Source organism: Castor canadensis, chromosome 5 (assembly GCF_047511655.1).
Source record: "Castor canadensis chromosome 5, mCasCan1.hap1v2, whole genome shotgun sequence".
NCBI classification, from domain to species: Eukaryota; Metazoa; Chordata; class Mammalia; order Rodentia; family Castoridae; genus Castor; species Castor canadensis.
Genome location: NC_133390.1, coordinates 60316403 through 60336165, shown reverse-complemented (window position 1 = coordinate 60336165; position 19763 = coordinate 60316403).

Here is a 19763-nt window from a genome sequence, read left to right as displayed (position 1 = left end):
AAAATGTTAGAATCCTAACTACTGAAACACTACCAGGATCTATATATTGTATTTTTTCTCAGATTTTAAACATTACATAGGACATATGATTTTATTACATATGCACTAACCTGAACTTTTTTCCTTCATAATATATTTTAGACAGATGTACATGATTTAAAACAAAAATCTACTTTTTCCTTTGAAAATAGTTGTATAACATTTCATATATGAATGCATAGAAAAAAATTTTAATAAGATAAATTTTAAAATTCAACCTATTTTACTTTGAGAAATAGAAATATAAAATTAGGTTGAACAACTATAGTAATATTTGAATATTGAGAGAGGGAGGGAGGAAGAAAGAGAGAGAGTGAGTGAGAGAGGGAGAAAGAGAGAGAGAGAGAGAGATTTATTGATTAATTTTGATTTAGCCAAAGTCCTGGGAATCTAATGGCAGTTCTTCGCTAATTTAATAATGTTGACTTTTTCAAAAGTACACTTAAGAAACCATCGATATTTCCTGAGCTAAGTTAATATAGCCACAAATAAGAGAAACATTAAAAAATTTTACATTCTACCTAGTTTCCAAGCATTGAAATTTATTTAAAATTTCTCTTTACATTCAGTGGAGAAAGAACATCTTGAAAACCTTAGACATGTTGCAATTGATTTCAGAACTTAAAAATATTATGGAGCAAAAATCACATACTTTGAACCTTTTGTAGACTGTAAAATAATATTCTTAATCTTGTTGTATTTTTACAATAGTTTACACAGAGATACTGTGTTTCTCTAATTAGTGAAAACACAGCTCAGTAGAGCCAATCAAAGATGTGACCTTTAGTCACAATCTTTACCCTTTCCCCTCCTTTTAAATGGAGTCTTTGGGGAAATAATTTTTTTAGTGGTCCTGGGATTTGAACTCACTTGCTAGGCAGAAGCTCTATTGCTTGAGCCATCCCTTCAGTTAAATGGAGCCCATAAAAGACTGACAGTCATAAAAGAGTCTCTTTGAAAACAAGAGAGTAATAGAACATGCAAAGCAGGAGGGAAGAGGGATGTTGGAGAGAGAGAGAGAGAGAGAGAGAGAGAGAGCACTTTGGTATTGTTGCTTTTAGTAACGGAATAGCTCAATACAGCGTCAATTAAGTAATGTTATTAGGGAACAGGAAATTGGAAATTATAGCATTTCTTGAGTAACTGAGGGCTAAACCAAATTATTTTGGAAGGGTTATTATGGGAAGCAGAAATGAGTAGGATGGAAAATTAGTCATTATCATTGAACATTTTAAAGAAATATATTGTCCCACATTTCTGCCTCAATTAACACCTTGTAATAAGCATTATTTTATCTCATGATTGAAGATCTTATGGAGACCACAGACAGTGTTCTGAGTCCCCAGAGTTAGTCATACGAATATAGAAGACAGATGTATATGAAAACATTTAGGGGCTGGGGATTTAGCTCAGTGGAAGAGCGCTTGCCTGGCAAGTGCAAGGTTCTGAGTTCAGTCCCCAGCACCAAAAAAAAAAAGGAAAAAAATAAACATCTCCAAATAAAATTAAAAAAGAAAACATACTCCCTTCCTCTAGAAATGAAGTCTAACTTCATAACAATTACCCTCTTTTGTGAAAAAGTCCAAAGGATGCATGAACATACTTGCACAGAGAGTGTCTACTTCCTGCCAAGGCCTATAAAACACTGAAGCTAGAAGGAACCCTATCTGTCATTGAGAATAGACAGAGCTCTTCATTTTATAGTTGGAGAAAGTGATACTCTGAGAGGTATAAGTGTCTGCCTTAGATCAAAGGACTCATTATAAAGAATCCCACATTACTTGTTACCCTGTCTTACTTTACATGGTTTTGCAGTTTATTGAGCTACATGACACAATCAACAATTGAAACCCACTACTCTTGAAATTAATATGAAAATTGCCTTTAATATCTTGACAAGTAACAACCTAGAAAGCATAAAATATTTTTCATTTATGACATTCCTCTCAACTAAACTATGCCTCTCTGTCACAGAGGAAACAACAGTAAGTGATTCACATTTACATTCATTTATATATAGTACACAATAAATGTATTGTGTATGTATGTATACATTCAATAACATATGTGTATGTGTTTTTAGTAGGATTCTGAGAAGTTTCTGTTTATGCATGTGCTCTCTCACTTGCTCTTAAATTTAATTGCCTCAGGAATTTTGACCAACTCTGGGTGAAACCAGGCATGCTATTTTTTAATTGAAAATATTGAATTAGCCACTTCCCATATATATAACTCAGCAACAATTTTATTTTATTTTCCCTGTGTGTTATTATGTATTGTTCCCTTTTGTTTGGCTCAGAAAAAGCACTGTAGGTCTCCTATTTATATCTCCAAACAATTCTTTCTTTTCTTAGCTTCCCTTTCACCAATACACACAACCAGTGGCTTAATGGAGAGGCTGATCTAATTACCCAGTGCTTCCCTGAGAAAGTCCGAATTGTAGGGGAGCCAGACAATGATAGAAAAAAAGTGAATGATGGGAAACTGTGTGTGGATAGTCCTCTCCTCTTATGCAAGTTGAAGAGCCTCAAAGCTCTGTTTCTACAATAAACCATACCTTGTTGGTTTAGAGAAGAATTTGAATCTGTGTGACATTAGGAGTCCTGGCATTAGCCTCACACTTTGCACATAGTTGTAGAACTGGGAAACCTCAGGAGAATCACTTCCCTTGTGTCATAGTGAGGAGTCTGTTGCTCAGTGAAGGGAGGTGACTCTGAAATCAAAGTTACTTATATCGAAACATTGAACTGAAGTATTGGCTTTACCTTGACAATTTTTTACCTTTAATAAAGATACAAAGATTAATTATATCACAGTGTTGCCTCAATACTTTTTACAAATGTGACCATGAGTAAAGGACAAAGCCTTGTTGAAATGCAGGTGCTGGGCTGTTAACCACACTCACTCTCCAGCATTGCTGTTCATTGGCACAGATAATTCAAATGTGTAACTTGGTGGAATAAAATGTCAAAGAGCATGTAGCAAAACCCTACCAGTTACATGTAGGATGTGCAAACCTCAAATATTAGGTTGGGTAAGTTTCCCCATTCCACTTTTCACACACCTCTAGAGTATCTACATATTGGACCACTGCCTACAGGGCTCTGCATATCCCACTGGACCCTGGCCACATCTATTCTCTCCCTACAACCACGCACCCTCTTCTCTTTCTGACCTTCAGGCTGTACCTGTTCATCTAACCCCCGGGCCTTTGCATTTTTCCCCTTGGTATAATTTTTCACAAGCTTGTTGTGTGGCTGGATTCTCTTATTCTAAACTTGTTCAAATGTTGTCACCTCTCCTGCCCCCTGTGACTGTCTAATGGAGCACTCCATGAGTCTCTGTGAAACCAACAGCTGCATTTTCCTTAGTGTTTATCACTAAGAGTATGTAAATTGATAATCTTCTTATTGATATATTGTCACTTCTACTAAGGGGTAACCCTATAAAGGTCAGGAGTGTTGTACATAAGTCACCTCTTCTGCCTTGCCAGGCCTTCTCTGAACCACTATCAAAGACAGGAACAAACCAAAGTGTTTTTCCTACCCTCTTGCAGAGTCACTCAACACTTTACATCTGACACTAGCTGTCTTCTCCCTCCCGCCCCCCCTCTACAAGCAATTCTCCAGAGGATGCTAATGGGGTGTCCTATAATTTAATACAATCCTGGCACCATTCACTTGGAAATAGCATCATTTCCAAAGGTTAAGGGCTCAGTTCCATAATATGCCTTCCCCTGTCTCCACTTCAGATACCAGTTACAAGTCTCAGATTGTGACCTGTGTTTCTAATTAACTGACTATAAGTTAGAGTTCTCACTCTGATGTTGTGCTAGGGTGGCTCACAGAACTCTGGAAAATATCTTACTAGTTCTTACACACGTACACAGGATAACACATAAAATACAGACAAACAACCAGATGGAAGAGGTGTATAGGGCAAGGTATCTGGGCAGGAGCCCAGAGTTTCCATGCCCTCTCTGCATATGCGATTCTTCAGGAACTTCTAGGTTAGCAATCCAGGATCTTCAGGAACTCAGTCTTTTTGGCTTTTTATGGGAAACTTCATTAGGTGTTCACTGGCTATTGGTCATCAGCTCAGCCTTAGCCCTCTCCCCTACCTGGAGTTTGGGATGTGGGGCTGAAAGTTCCTACTCATTTATCATAGGTTAGTTCACCTAACCAGTCCCCATTCTTGGGCTTTCCAGGAGCATCAGCTATTACTCATATCGTTAATATATATATTATATATATATATATCTCACAAGACATTTATGGGTTTTGGGAACTATTGCCAGGAAGTGTGGGCAGAGACCAAATATATATTTCCTATTATATCACAATATCACACACACCTTTTCACTCAGCTGTTTTGGAGATAACTGGCTGCTCAATGTATAACCTGAAAGTACCTCTCCACAACTGCTCTGAATACCTCTCACTTTCTGACCAGAGTCTCTGAATATGGGAAGCCTCATTCTACTCATTCAGGTATATATGTACATAAGAAGCCCTGGAAGTGCAAGGGATTTAACACCTAATGTGAAAATCCTTTGACTACCTGGGAACAGAAACTGGTAGATAAAATTCCCCTCTTCTGTCATTCAGGTGAAAGTTTCTAAGGTGTATCTTACATTCCTCTTAAAGTTTCCAGATGGCTCAAGACACAGTTGGTTTTCCTGTAAGCTGCTTAGCAATATACTCTACATTGACTTCTCCTCCTCCCCTGTTTCACTCTTTTAAATTCCCTACTCCTGTTCTGGAGAACTATATCCTAAAGTAACTATAGGCAGACCCTTATCTCAGGCTGTGCTTTTGGTAGGAGGGGATATAGTAGATACCATATGGATTACTCTTGGTGAAAATCTTACACCATTTCCTATCAATTGAAACAATATAGCATACTCATTTCACAAGGTCCACAGCATTGAAACAAGGCAGTCAAAACCATTTCTAAAAATAAGATATACCCTCCATTTTGTTGATTTCAATAAATATTAAGCTCTTCCTGTCAGACACTAGAATTGCTCTAGAGAGTAGGCAAAGGTCTCTCTTCTGCCTGATATTACTTCAGGGTTATCAAGGAGATAGATGCCCACTGTAAGTGGGAGCAGTTCAAGGATCCCCATTGGACCTGCCACTGATTATGACTCTGGGTCTCCTGTAGAGTATGTAACACCAAGAAATCAGCAGCTCATAAAAAAGGAGATACTATGTACCTTGACAGAGTGAATATAAATTTTATAACATTTCATGACTGTTTTTCCAAGTACTCAAGTCAACTGTGGAAAATAAAGAAATCCTGTTACACGAGCCATGGAATTTAATACCAGTGCTTAAGACAGAAATAAGGACAACAGACCTATCTATACCAATGACAAGAAGCTTTTCTCTGAAAGCAGAGTTAAAGGGTTTAATGCCATCTATGGGAAACTAAATATTATAAATGATATATTGGCACATGATATTAAAAATATCAGAAAAGCCACAGTACAACTTTTGCTGTCGCCTGAACTGAATTATGCCAGAGCTGGTAAGCCATTTTAGTCCCAGAAAACAATAGATGGCACGGTCCAAAGAGGTAACAGTGTGATTTATATGAAGGTGTAGTAGAGTTTAGGGGAAACACCAAGGGATCCACAGCTCTCAGGTCTAGTTACTTTGAGAGGCCATTTCCTCTCTTAGGACTGAGAGGACCTGAGAGAGGCCATCAAAGAGAGTGTCTGTAAGGAAAGAGCATCCTGACAGGAGCTGTGACCTTCAGTACAGGATACAGTCAAGCCTTGACAACCCTTCAGGTAGGCAGCAGGGAACACAAATATCTTAATGTTATTCTCCTTCTTACTAAAGGTTTTAAAAATTCCTAATGTAAAAATTAAATGGTGTAAAATGTTGTATTCATCTTCTAGGGCTGCTCCCACAAATTACCACCAACTTGGAGACTTTAAACAATAAACATTTATTTTCTTATTATTATGAACATAAGAATCCAAGTCAAGGTGTTGGTAGAACTGTGCTCTTTCTAAAAACTCTAATACACAAGCTGTTTCTTGGCTCTTTCAGTTTCTGGTTACTGTCACTGTCATTCTACCACTGCTGTCTTCACATGGCCTTCTGCTCTTCCTGCCAGCTCCTCTTCTGTTTCTTACAAGGTTATTAGTCATTGGATTTAGGACGGACCTACTTTAGGATGGTCTCATCTTGAGTTTCTGAACTTAATTACATTTTCGAAGAACCTTTTTCCAAATTAGATTAGATTTTCAGGTACTGCAGAAGGACCATGCATTATTCAGTCTTTTCATTGCTGTGACAAAGTACATGAACTAAACAACTTAAGGGAGGAAGGATTTATTTTGTCTGATGGTTTCAGAAGTTTCAATCAATAGGCCTTAGCTCCATTGATTCTGGGCCTATGGAAAGGTACAATATCATGGTAATAGGAGCATGAGGCAGAGGGTGCTCACCTCATGGCAGACAGGAAACACAGAGAAGGAAGGGACTAGGGTACAACCTTCAAATTCATGTCTTCACTGGCTTACTTCCTTCAGCTAGGGCCCACCTCTCAAACTTTCTACCACCACCCAAAATAATGCCACCAGCTGGGAACCAAAAATCAACATATGAGCCCTTGGCGAGCATTTCATTTTTAAACCATGACATTCCACTCTTGACCTCAAAAGGTACATGGCCATTTCATAATACAAAGTGCATTTAATCCATCTCAAAGAGTTCCCAAAGTCTTTGCAGATAATGTTAACACTGTTCAAAAGTCCAAGTCCCAAGTCTCTTCTGAGACTCAAGGAAAACTCTTAGCTAAGCCCACATAAAATCAAAAAGAAAGTTACATAATTCCAAGACACATGGCACAGAGTAAACATTTCTATCCCCAAATTGAGGTATAGGATAAGGAGGAATTGAATCAAAGCAAAGCCAAAACTCAGAAGGGCAAACACTAAACCCGGTGGCTCCATGTCTGGCATCCAGGGCACATGATGTTGTAATATGAACTCCAATAGGCTTGGGTAGCCCTGATCCTGTTGCCTTGCTCATTGCAGTCCACATGACCTTTCTTTTGGGTTGGTTTCAAAATTAACCCTCACAAGTCCACCCCTTGTCAATTTGACACTCAAACATATCTCCTTAAACCATAACATTCAACACACAAAAGGTATGAAGCAAAATCCTTTGAGAAAATTAAGCCTGTTACCAGAATTGGATCCTTGTAGTGGATACTGTGGTGTGTTGCCTAACTTACCCCTTCAAGAATGAAGAGCTCATTTCTTCTGTAGCTTGGAGAGTTGCCCACTGATAGCTTATAGCTGAGTTATTCTGTCAAATTTATGCTCCTTCCTTGAAAACAGTTCACATGTTATATGTAGATAATGAATTGGTACAGGGGGGCACAAAGACCTGGGCCCTTGCCTCCATTCTGGAAAATCTGAAGGGTCTTCACTGCTCCAGAGCTACCTCATGGGGTGGACCAAGGCCTCTGTTACAACTTTTTGACAAGTCACCTTCTTCTTCTGCCTCCATCTTGCTTCACTCACTTACTTGAAGGTATTGTACCTGGTATAATAAGTAAGCTTCCTGTACACTGATCTCACCCCAATGTCTGTATATCAGAGGACTGATCTAAGATATACTGATCCAAGGAAGCAAAAAATAACAATATAAATAGCTCAGAGGGAGGAATTTTGGAGAACCGTCCTCCCAATGGTCTGGGAGAGAAATGAAAGAAGTTCTTCCCCTACTTGTGTGGGATCTTTGTCCCATTATTGCCCTGTGTTTAGAAACATAAGGTAAGAAGTTAAGCATAAAAATGAGACGGATGTGGATGAAAATCTTTTCAAAATAAGATTAATATTTTTAAAAAAATTAGAAGCTAAGTAGAGGGCTAGCAGATACTATTAGTAAAAGAAAATTTAAAAATTTTATCATTATAAAATATTGGAGAACATATTTTAAAATTTATTTATGTTTTAAATTGTCACATAGTAATTGTACATATTTATTAGGAACAATGTGACATTTCAGTACATGTATATAATGTGTAATGATCAGATCAAGGTAATTGGCATATATATTACCTCAGATATGCATCTTTTCTTTGTATTGGGAAAACTTAAAATCTTCTCTGTTACCTTTCAAAAATATTCAATCAATTGTTTTCAATCAGAGTTGTCCTGTTGTTAAACAGAACATTAGGACTTATTTTTTCATCTAACTGTACCCATTAATTATCCTCTCTCCACTCATGTCAAGAATATATTTTTTAAACAGAAAATGAAAGCAACAGGATATTGAAGACAGAGAATAAAGAAAAAAAGTAAGGAAAAAAACATAAGTGTGAATAAAGAAAAAGGAAAATGGGCAAAGTGAAGAAGTAATAAGTCCCTAACAGCGCTGAAGTTAAATGTTTCCCACAGTTCTCTTTATGACAGAAGAGACACAGGGTAAAGTCTTCCTCCTAAGTGGTTTTCACCCATGACTGCCAGCCTTTCCAAAGGTTGGGTAAAGACTGCCGCAGAGTAGAGGAATCTCAGCAGCTTCCAGCTTCACCTCCAGACACTTCTTGCCGGCACTCCTGGTAGAAGTAGTTGGTAGCTGTGTACTAGGGATTGCTTTATCGTGTCACAATCTGAAGCCAGTTATGAAAAACACACCTAACCTATACACAGATATAAACACAAATATCGTACTAAATTAATTTGGCCACCAACATAGAGTGAGTCAATCTATCAGAACACAGACTCTGGGGTGAGTCAGACCTGCTTCACTTTTTGTTCCGTCAGTTCTTAGCTGTGACCTTACACAAGACACTGAACTCCTCCTAGCCACTGTGCTCTACCATCTGTAAAATGTGGTGACATAGAAAGTGCCTGGCACAAATGTAACCCAGCTGCAAAACTAGCAATTATCAGCATGAAATGCATAAGACTCTTTACTGTTTCCCCAATGATAATAATTTTTGCCAAAATGTTAGTTCACATTTATCACCTAAATCTTTCCTTGATGAAAGCAAATTCAAATTTTTCTGTCCTTGTAGCAACTGTACAAATTCAAAAGAGCTAGGGAGACGTGACCTATAGTCTGACAGTACTGTCCTTCATTAACTAAATTTCTCCTCTCTGTTTTGAGTCATTAACAGAGCCAATGACTTATGGAGCAAAAGGTGGTCAAAGAAAGTGATTTTAGTTAAGGGTTTGTGGTCTGAGCATGAATAATTGAGAAAATCACCATTTGTCCTAAGAGAGGCATTGGTGAAAGGGGAAAGTGAGAAGGAACATTTCAGGTTGTCATTTTAAGCAATGGTTCATAAAGGGTACAGTTTGGAGCTTAGGGTAAAGCAAAGTTTAGTGTCAAATCAGAGGTTCAACTGGCTATGAGCTGAATGACCTTGGTGAAGTAATGTAACTTCTTTGAGCCTTAGTTTTCTTACACTTAAGATAAGGATAATGACAATACTTATTCTTCAGGGTTGCTGAGAAAATTCAACAAGATCACATATGTGAAAGCACTTAGTACAAGGGCTAGCCCATAGTACAGCTAATGAGACCACAACAATGCTTACAAAAATGAAAAGCCAAGGAGAGCAGTAAAAGAATAATGATGGTCTGTAGATGTACCTCTTCCCTAAATCAGTGATGTTAGACAGATAGGTCATCTCACTTTTCTGAACTTGCATTTCCTCATTGGTACAATAGTAAACTGCTAAAGATTACATGAATGAAAAAGACTTTCTAGTTTATTGATTCAAGACAGTTTAATGGTCATCACTAAATCACTTGATCTGCCATCAAGATATAAAACATGACAGCTCTGTGAAATATACAGAAGATGATAGATCTTGTAAAACAAAGAAAATTACAGTAAGTTATATGGGTGAATATCTTATTTCTAGCAGTTGCAGTCTGTAATCTCTTAATGCTTTTTTTTCCTCCTGAACTAAGGAGGCTTTTTCTCTGATCCTTAAAAATCAATGCTACAGTAAATTAATCATAGCCTGCTGTAGTGATTGGATTAATGGGAAAATCTTGCTAGGACTTACATAAAAGCCAAAAGTAAATAGCCACCCAGTATACAGAGCTACTGGGTTGAAAGTAAAAAAAATTATGAAGCATGTAAGATTGAGCTAATAAATCCATTTGCTTAAAAAAAAGAAGCCGAGATTTCAGATTCTCTATCCTTTTATCTCCATAACAATTTTGTCCAAATCAAATTTAAGCTTTGTTAAAACCGAATTCTTTGGAAGGTGTAGGCAAGTTAGGCAACTCACCTGCTGCAATTGCTTTCTGAAATGGTGTTGGTCCTAGACTGTAATGTAGATCAGAAGAATGTCTACATACTCATCAAATTCATTGATTTTTAAAATTTGCCCCAAATCATTCAACAGTCAAGTCTGTTAGCTTAAGTTTGAGCAAGTCACTTAACCTTTCTATCCACTGTTATAGAAAGAAGGGCATAGCTAAGAAACTCAGTCTTTGCTAATTTATATGATTTAAAATGTTTGGTGTAAAGGTTTAGGGAACGATGAGTTAATATATACTCAGTGGTGGTCATGATGTTCTGATTTACCATGTTTCGCTGTCCTCATAAAGCAGGTGACAAAATGGGAATAACACAAAGTGAATCTGTTCTTATTAGATTGGATCCACAGTCTTATATTGGGCTGAGATATTGGATTTCCTACTAGCTTCATGTGTTGTCCACTTATTGCTTTCAAGGGAGCTAGCAGAGGCTTGGGATAGTACTGTGTCTGTGGCATGAGGCATCTGAAGTGAAGGGCACAATTTCCTTGGGCTTTGCTGCCATTGGAGTTCCCTAAGCAAGTTAGTGTTTATATGTCAGTGACGTTTGGGGGCTGGATGAAGACCAGGTAGAAATGATCCTCACCTGGAATAATGATATCAAAGAAGAAAGTGGGAACACAAAAATGAATATTCTTATAGATGATACTTACTTTGGGATGTTATTTTCTCAGTGATGAACTTTGTTCTTCTAGCAGAGAAAACCTCCAGAGTTCTTTCTTCACTGATTTCCTTTTAGGTGGTTACTTGTCTCTTTCATTTCCTTGAAAGCCAGTTGTGGGATATTTCTCTTTCCCACATCAAACTTGACATAAACCTCCCCCAAAACCACATGTTGTAGAGTTAATCCTTTAATATTTTTTTGACATAAACTTGATCTGTCTGACTCAAGGCTTCAGTGTGCCAAAACAATAAAGTCTTTTTAATCTGAATTTTTTTTGAGCCTTATCCCAACTTTTTTACTTATCAATGCAAGTTTGATGATGGGTCTTAAAGTTTGTTGATAGACTAAAAATCAAGAATACTCTTCATTACTTAAAATAAAAAAGATAACATCTGACACTGCTGCTGAGAAAGGTGTAGACAATCTTAAACCAAAATGGAAGTTGGAAATTAGTAAAAATTTGTTACAATTCAAGTTCCTGGACCTAAGAGGTATGGATGGATGGGTGGGTTGGGAGACATAGGGGACCACTATACCACTTAAACAGTCATGGAAGAGAAAGAGGCTAATAATTCAAGAAAGATGGAAAAATTCATAGAAAAGTGTCTGGAAGTTTAAGAGGACCAAGAGCCACAGAACAGATGGAACGATTGGACTATAAACAGCAGTGTTTCCTGTGTGACAGGGATACTAAGATAAATTATGGCAAATTGGAGAGTAAGAAAGTTAAAAAATTTTTTGATCTGAGCTCCCAAGTCTTTTTGAGAATAGAAGGTGGGTTATTTGTGAAAATCAGTGAGGGCGAAGCCCTAAGGAAAGAGTTACTGAGTTTTTGACGATTCACTGAGAAGATGGTGACAAGAGGGCAAGAAGAATAAATAAGAAGACTCCTGAGCAGCAATGAGTTTGTGGATAATGATGGAAGCTTGACTTTGGAATGGATTCGGTAGTACTTGGTGTCAAGGAGCAGGAAAGGAGAAAGCTAAACAGAGATTGTAGCTTGGCAAGGTGGCAATATCAGGAGATTGAGGGACCTAGGTAAAAAGTGATAAGGAAGACAAATTTACTGATCATTGAATAAAGAAAAAGAGAAATGGAAAGGGAGAAATGGAAAGTGAAGAAATGGCTAAAGATTAGGGAGAATAGGAGAACTGGAGAGGACAGGAGAGGTAAGGAAGGGGAAGTTCAGCTTTTCCTTGATGTTCACGTTATTCACCATACTCATCAATTAACCATTCCAGCCCCAATCACACAAATAGGTTATAAAATGAGCATTGTGTGGGTAGTACCTAATTTAACATTCAGCCACTCCTTATCCCAACTGCCCATTGTTGTTCCAGCTAACCAAAAAATGAAATTTGTTAGATATTAGCTATCCATGCCATAGCCTTCCTGAGTAAACAGGAAAAGAGAGCAGTGTCAAAAACCTAAAACAGAATCCTGAAAACCATTTGGTCTTGTACTTAGGTCCACTGCCTCCCCTTAGAGAAGGTAGAATGCCTGGTAACATGGCCACGTACCACTTCTGTAATTCTGTAACATAGGTATCTGAGGTTGAGGTAAAGAAATGGTTAATAAATTGTGTCTAACCTCTGACCCAGGACCACACCAGTGTTCAATTTGATGCTAAGAACTTCTGGATGGGAGGTGGGGAATGTCTTTTTAGTTCCAGAAAAGTTTCCACATACAAATATAAATGGTGTCACCCCTCAATCGTCTCCTTCCTTTGCATGGCTGCCACATTTCACCTCAGGAGGTCTTTATTTTCTTTCAAAATACCCAAAATCAATTACTTAATTGTTGGTGAGGTTAAGGTGGAAAATAAGGATGGATTAGAGTTGATTATAAACACAATCCCTTCTGCCATGCTTCCTAGAGAACAACAGAAATCCATCCGATCTCTCATTAAAACAATTATGCTAACAAGACAGTGATACAATATTTACTTTATTGACTAAGCCTGAGTCCACATTGAAACTAAACCAGAAAAACTGAGCATAAAACAGAAAATAAAATACCTGAATCATCTCAAAAATTCCAAACCCCAAATTGGATAGCCTTTCTTACAATCAGTCTCAGTATCTATCTATCTATCATCTATCTATCTATCATCTATCTATCATCTATCTATCTATCTATCTATCATCTATCTATCTATCATCTATCTATCATCTATCTATCATCTATCTATCTATCTATCTATCATCTATCTATCATCTATCTATCATCTATCTATCTATCTATCTATCATCTATCTATCTATCATCTATCTATCATCTATCTATCATCTATCTATCATCTATCTATCTATCTATCTATCATCTATCTATCATCTATCTATCTATCTATCTATCATCTATCTATCATCTATCTATCATCTATCTATCTATCTATCTATCTATCACCTATTTATCTACCTATCTATCTATCTATCTATCTATCTATCATCTAATCTATCTATTGTCTCTATGTATGTGTGACTTTCCTATCTTAGATAAAGATGGCAAAGACCATTAACTTTTAGAATGGACCAAACTAGATATTGATTTAGGCTCACATTTTCTGAACTAAAAGAAGTGAAAACAATGATGTGGTGGCAGAAGGCGAAAGGAGATTGAATGTTAAGTAAATAATAGAATTCTAAGGGCCAAGGAGACAGCTGAGGCTAGAACACATGCCAGTGCCTCCTCCACACTATACATGCACAAAAAATAAATCAATAAAAATGCTCGGGTAGTATTGGCCTCAACACACTGCCCCTCTGCTCTTCTGCCAGAGTAGATTTCTTATGAGGCATTTCTATTACTCAAAAAAATGGTTAAATAGTCCACAGGCATGTTATTAAGCATTGCCAAGTGCGCAGAATGAACTTTGATTTAAAGACAAGCCAAGGTCCCTACTATGTGACCTTGGACCTGCTTCTTCAACAACTATGAATGTTAACTGAGCCAATAAAAATCTTCAGGTAATTCTGTTTAACATTTTAAGTCTTTATATAATGAGACTTCAGTTTTAAAGAATTTTTCATAAAATGGGAGAGAATTATGGTTGAAATTCATGCAGTGTCAAAATTGGTATTTTAATCACATAGAAAATAAGAAAATGGAAAGTCATGACTCCCTATGTTAGACAATCCAATGTTCTAGAAAAAACAGACACAAAAACAGACATGTGGCACAAAAACAGACATGAAGACCAGTGGAACAGAATAGAGGATCCAGATATGAAGCCACACAACTATAAGCAACTTATCTTTGACAAAGGAGCTAAAAATATACGATGGAGAAATAGCAGCCTCTTCAACAAAACCTGCTGGGAAAACTGGTTAGCAGTCTGCAAAAAACTGAAACTAGATCCATGTATATCACCCTATACCAAGATTAACTCAAAATGGATCAAGGATCTTAATATCAGACCCCAAACTCTTAAGTTGATACAAGAAAGAGTAGGAAATACTCTGGAGTTAGTAGGTATAGGGAAGAACTTTCTCAATGAAACCCCAGCAGCACAGCAACTAAGAGATAGCATAGATAAATGGGACCTCATAAAACTAAAAAGCTTCTGTTCATCAAAAGAAATGGTCTCTAAACTGAAGAGAGCACCCACAGAGTGGGAGAAAATATTTGCCAACTATACATCAGACAAAGGACTGATAACCAGAATATACAGGGAACTTAAAAAACTAAATTCTCCCAAAACTAATGAACCAATAAAGAAATGGGCAGGTGAACTAAACAGAACTTTCTCAAAAGAAGAAATTCAAATGGCCAGAAAACACATGAAAAAATGCTCACCATCTCTAGCAATAAAGGAAACACAAATTAAAAGCACACTAAGATTCCACCTCACCCCTGTTAGAATAGCCATCATCAGCAACACCACCAACAACAGGTGTTGGCGAGGATGCGGGGAAAAAGGAACCCTCTTACACTGTTGGTGGGAATGTAGACTAGTACAACCACTCTGGAAAAAAATTTGGAGGCTACTTAAAAAGCTGGACATCGATCTACCATTTGATCCAGCAATACCACTCTTGGGGATATACCCAAAAGACTGTTACTCCAGAGGCACCTGCACATCCATGTTTATTGCGGCACTATTCACAATAGCCAAGTTATGGAAACAGCCAAGATGCCCCAGCACTGACGAATGGATTAAGAAAATGTGGTATCTATACACAATGGAATTTTATGCAGCCATGAAGAAGAACGAAATGTTATCATTCGCTGGTAAATGGATGGAATTGGAGAACATCATTCTGAGTGAGGTTAGCCTGGCTCAAAAGACCAAAAATCGTATGTTCTCCCTCATATGTGGACATTAGATCAAGGGCAAACACAACAAGGGGATTGGACTATGAGCACATGATAAAAGCGAGAGCACACAAGGGAGGGGTGAGGATAGGTAAGACACCTAAAAAACTAGCTAGCATTTGTTGCCCTTAATGCAGAGAAACTAAAGCAGATACCTTAAAGCAACTGAGGCCAATAGGAAAAGGAGACCAGGAACTAGAGAAAAGGTTAGATTAAAAAGAATTAACCTAGAAGGTAACACCCACGCACAGGAAATCAATGTGAGTCAATGCCCTGTATAGCTATCCTTATCTCAACCAGCAAAACCCCTTGTTCCTTCCTATTATTGCTTATACTCTCTCTACAACAAAATTAGAGATAAGGGCAAAATAGTTTCTGCTGGGTATTGAGGGGGGGAGCGGGAGGGGGTGGAGTGGGTGGTAAGGGAGGGGGTGGGGGCAGGGGGGAGAAATAAACCAAGCCTTGTATGCACATATGAATAATAAAAGAAAAATGAAAAAAAAAAAAAAAAAAAAAAAACTTAAATTTTTTCATGAGCATATATAGTGTTAACTCCTTCTCTGCTGTACAATGAGTTCTACTATGTTTGGTTTGGGATTTTAAATGGGATTTTTGCAGGTATTTACATGATTAAAAACACAGCATTTTGCTTTACCTTGATATTTAGCTGTGGTTTATTGTTATTTTTCTCCTTTAAGAAACAAGAGTTAGTGAGAGAATAGATGGAACAGGGACATTCATTTAGTAACACAGTAATAGCCCGAGCTGTTACTGTCAGCTTTCTGGAGGCCTCTGAAGGAAGGCATGAAATGAAGGGCAAATAGCAATGCTCTCACATGCTGTTACTCACAGTTATCTCCACTGAAGTGGACCAGCCAGGTAACTTACCGAGGGACCTCTCCTCCCCACAGGGTTCTATAACTGTATCTGAGCTGTCAAGGATACTGGATTTAGAATCACACAACCTGAACTGGAGCCCTATCTCTACCACTTACTATTTCTGCGAACTCAGGCAAGTTATTTTACTCTTTAGTCTGCTGTCTTATCTGAAGTGAGACTTTTCCAGGGTCTTCTTAACTGGACCAAAAATTCTCCTGGGTTTTCAGAAGGGCCAAATTAACTTACAAAAAGAGAAACACTAAACACAATGCCTGGGGTGCACAGGCATCAAGAAAATATTGGACTATTTTTTCTTTCCTATTTTAATTAATAAAGAGTGGCTGTAATAAACTTTCTGGGAGCCACATTGCTAACCACTACAACATGGTTGGAGACATACATGTTAATCATTTTATAATAAATTTCAATCATACCATATTCCAAGCAAAAAGGGTTTTGGCCTAGAGAACATTCTAGTTCAGTTCCCTAATTTTATGGATAGGGAAGTTGACCCCGAGGGGCTAAATGAAGCATCCAGATACACAGTGCCACAGTCAGGACTTGAAACCAGGTCTCCTGCCTGTGTCTGCTTAGTGCTTCCTTCCCTTAACATGCAGGTCTATTGCTGCTGGTCCAGTGAAGTACATGTTTCCACGAAGCCTGAAGATTCAGGGGAGCTTGTGAGTTTTCAGTTAGAGCAAGTAGACAAATCTGGCATGCACTTTAAATCACACCAAAAAAGGAACACTCAATCTGTGTGGCAGATAATACTCCCAGGAACGTAGAAGGAACCAAGAGCTAATCTTGAAGCTAATCCAAATCTGGCCTTGTACACTTATCCATATGGCTCACAGTGGTCTGATTGACTGTGTCCTAAATAGCTTACTGGATGGTGGCAAGTGAGAGTCTAGACATAACCGATGGGATCAAAATAGACTTGGGGGACTTCCAAGTAGAGTGTACACCATCTTTCCCACAGGCGTCTCTTCTTCAGATTGGGCTTGCAGCCAGAATTTTAAAACAGATAATAATGTATGGAACACTTTAGGGAATATTCACCCAGCCCCACTGATGGACTGTATGGGATTTTGATTGAGGTCATTTGGAACAATGGTTTCCAGAAGCCAGTCTAAAGACTTGTGCTAGATTGGCTAACTGTACATCTAGGGAACCTCCTGGAGACACCTTTTGAAGACCCTCTCTTGGAATCTACTTTCAATCAGTCTGTGGTGAGGCTTAAGCATTTCCATTTTTCAAAAGTATTTCAAATGCTTTGATATACAACCATCACAGTCATTCTAGAGGGAGCGGTTGGGAAGATTTAGAAAGGACTGGTACAAATGGCAGGTGTGAGGGATTTGAAGCTCAGAGCCTCTCCTTATGCACTAACTTGGTGATGTGAAAGAGTATGGTTAAGTGTCCTTATCTAATTCTGCTCTTTCAGAAGCTGTTCCTTCTTCCACAGTGAAACCTAATGGCCCAAATATGTACCTTGAGTACTCACCTTAGCATTTCACTCTGCCTGCTATAGGTAACTGTTACCTTTACTAGGAGTGAGTGCCTTGAGTGGAGAATGGAGACCCCCTATACCTAATGCTGTGCCAGGTACATGATAGTGGTACAATAAACACTGCAAATATAAGCATAGATTCCTTGCTCAAAATGGCATCATCTCTACTTTGGCTTTAAGAGAACAGAATGTTGACAAGCTTAGAAAGAACCTCGTGTCATTGAGAGATAGTATGTACTTTTCCAGGGAAGTGGTAGATGGACTCAATCCTTGAGCTCAGTTTCAATGAGATAAAAATCCTACCCTGATGAGCAACATAAACACTCACAGTGTCACTTCCAAATATGAGCCATGTGGCCCCTGGGCCTTCCACATGGCTTCCATGACTCTCAGTGTGACTCAGCCACAGGCTGTTAAACAAACACAGATGTTGAGTTTGGAAGCAAAATGAGGTTAAAAACTGGTGATCCTACATGCCTGTATTAAATCAGCCCCTAAGTCAACTGGGAAAGCATATAATCTTTTGAAGCAGATTTGCCTTCAACTGCTCTGAATAAATTTGAGGGTTTATAAGACCTGAGTGTCAGAATGAGGAAACAATGAAAGTGTCAATCATTCTAGCACCCAAAGAATTCAAGTGCATGAGCAAGAGTTACTAACCATGATCCAATTATGCTTTTTATTGAAAAGGAGGAAAGTAGGGATACCAATTGAGCATAAGCTTTCTTTCCCCTTAGCTGTGGCTTAGGCAAGACTGGATGACCCTAGCAGACACAGGAATGAATCTATTAGAAGATCATGGGACTAGGTGTATTCTTAGGAGAATTCATCTCAGGAGAGAAGAAAGACAGTCAGCCTTGGATTTGTAGTGAAACCTCAGTTTTAATAGGTAGTGGTAACTCTCACATCTTGGTGTCTTCTCCATATTTGTCTCCTGACCTAGACATTATGAAATCATGTTTTGATCTATGGAAGGGAGAGGAAGAGGGTGTGGATAGACATGGTTCAGTACATAACTACTGAAGTATTTAAGTAGTGCATATAGAGTTGCTCCTGGTCTAAGCTAGAGTGCAAGACTTTACTTTTTTCTGCTTGAGCATCGTGTGAGTAGGAAAACTTAGTCTACAGCTACACTAATGAAAACCTTCTGTTATCTTCAAATTCTTAGCAGCCCCAGATCCCTGGAAGCCCCTCATTCTTGTATGCAAACAGAATAATCCTATCCATATTGTCTTGTCCTCACCATTCTGGCCCACCAGGTCCTCAATCCTCTGAACAGAACATGTGCAACATATATCATGCTAGAAGCAGATACTGAAGATGGACCACCCCTCTTCAGCAACCCCAAAAAGGAACTTTTGGAATATTGTCCCTCAGGGGGAATTTGAGGCCGGTTAGGTTAGGGAGAGTCTGGGACTGCCCCCTCTCTTGACTCAAGACCTCCTCCTCCTGGCCCACAGATGACATACTCTCTCCCCACCTCCAAGTTCAAGGTGATATAAAAACGACCTACCAAAAGATCCTGACCCTTCTTTTTCTTCTCTTTCCTCACCTGGCAGAACTGGTGACTCCCCTCCCCTTAATAAAACTTTCCTACCTCACTACACCCCACGGGTTCTGCTTGGATTCTTCCACACCAGAATGTAGGAATCAAGGTCTTCTGGAAACACCATTTGCCATTAACATTTAGAAAAGAGGAAGAGAAAGAAACTAAATGTGTGTGGAGGAGGAGAAAATGAATACCTATTTTTTAAAACAATTGTATCTTACACAGCTGTTTCAATAAAAATTCTGTACAGCTTGGGACCCAAACAGTTCTTTTTAATATATTACTAAAGAGAAGAATACAAGATGGAGAGAAGGGGACTTTACAGCTTTCACAGAGTTCCAGTAGCTTTGGATAGGGTTCCTGTCCAAAAACACCAAAAACACAGGTGATGGTAGTCAGAGTAAGTGGCAGAGATGCATTGAAAAGGCAGTGGCATCTCACAACAGAGGCACTTGGCAGCACTCACTGAAAGCATCAGTATCAAGGAGAGGCAGAGAAATGCT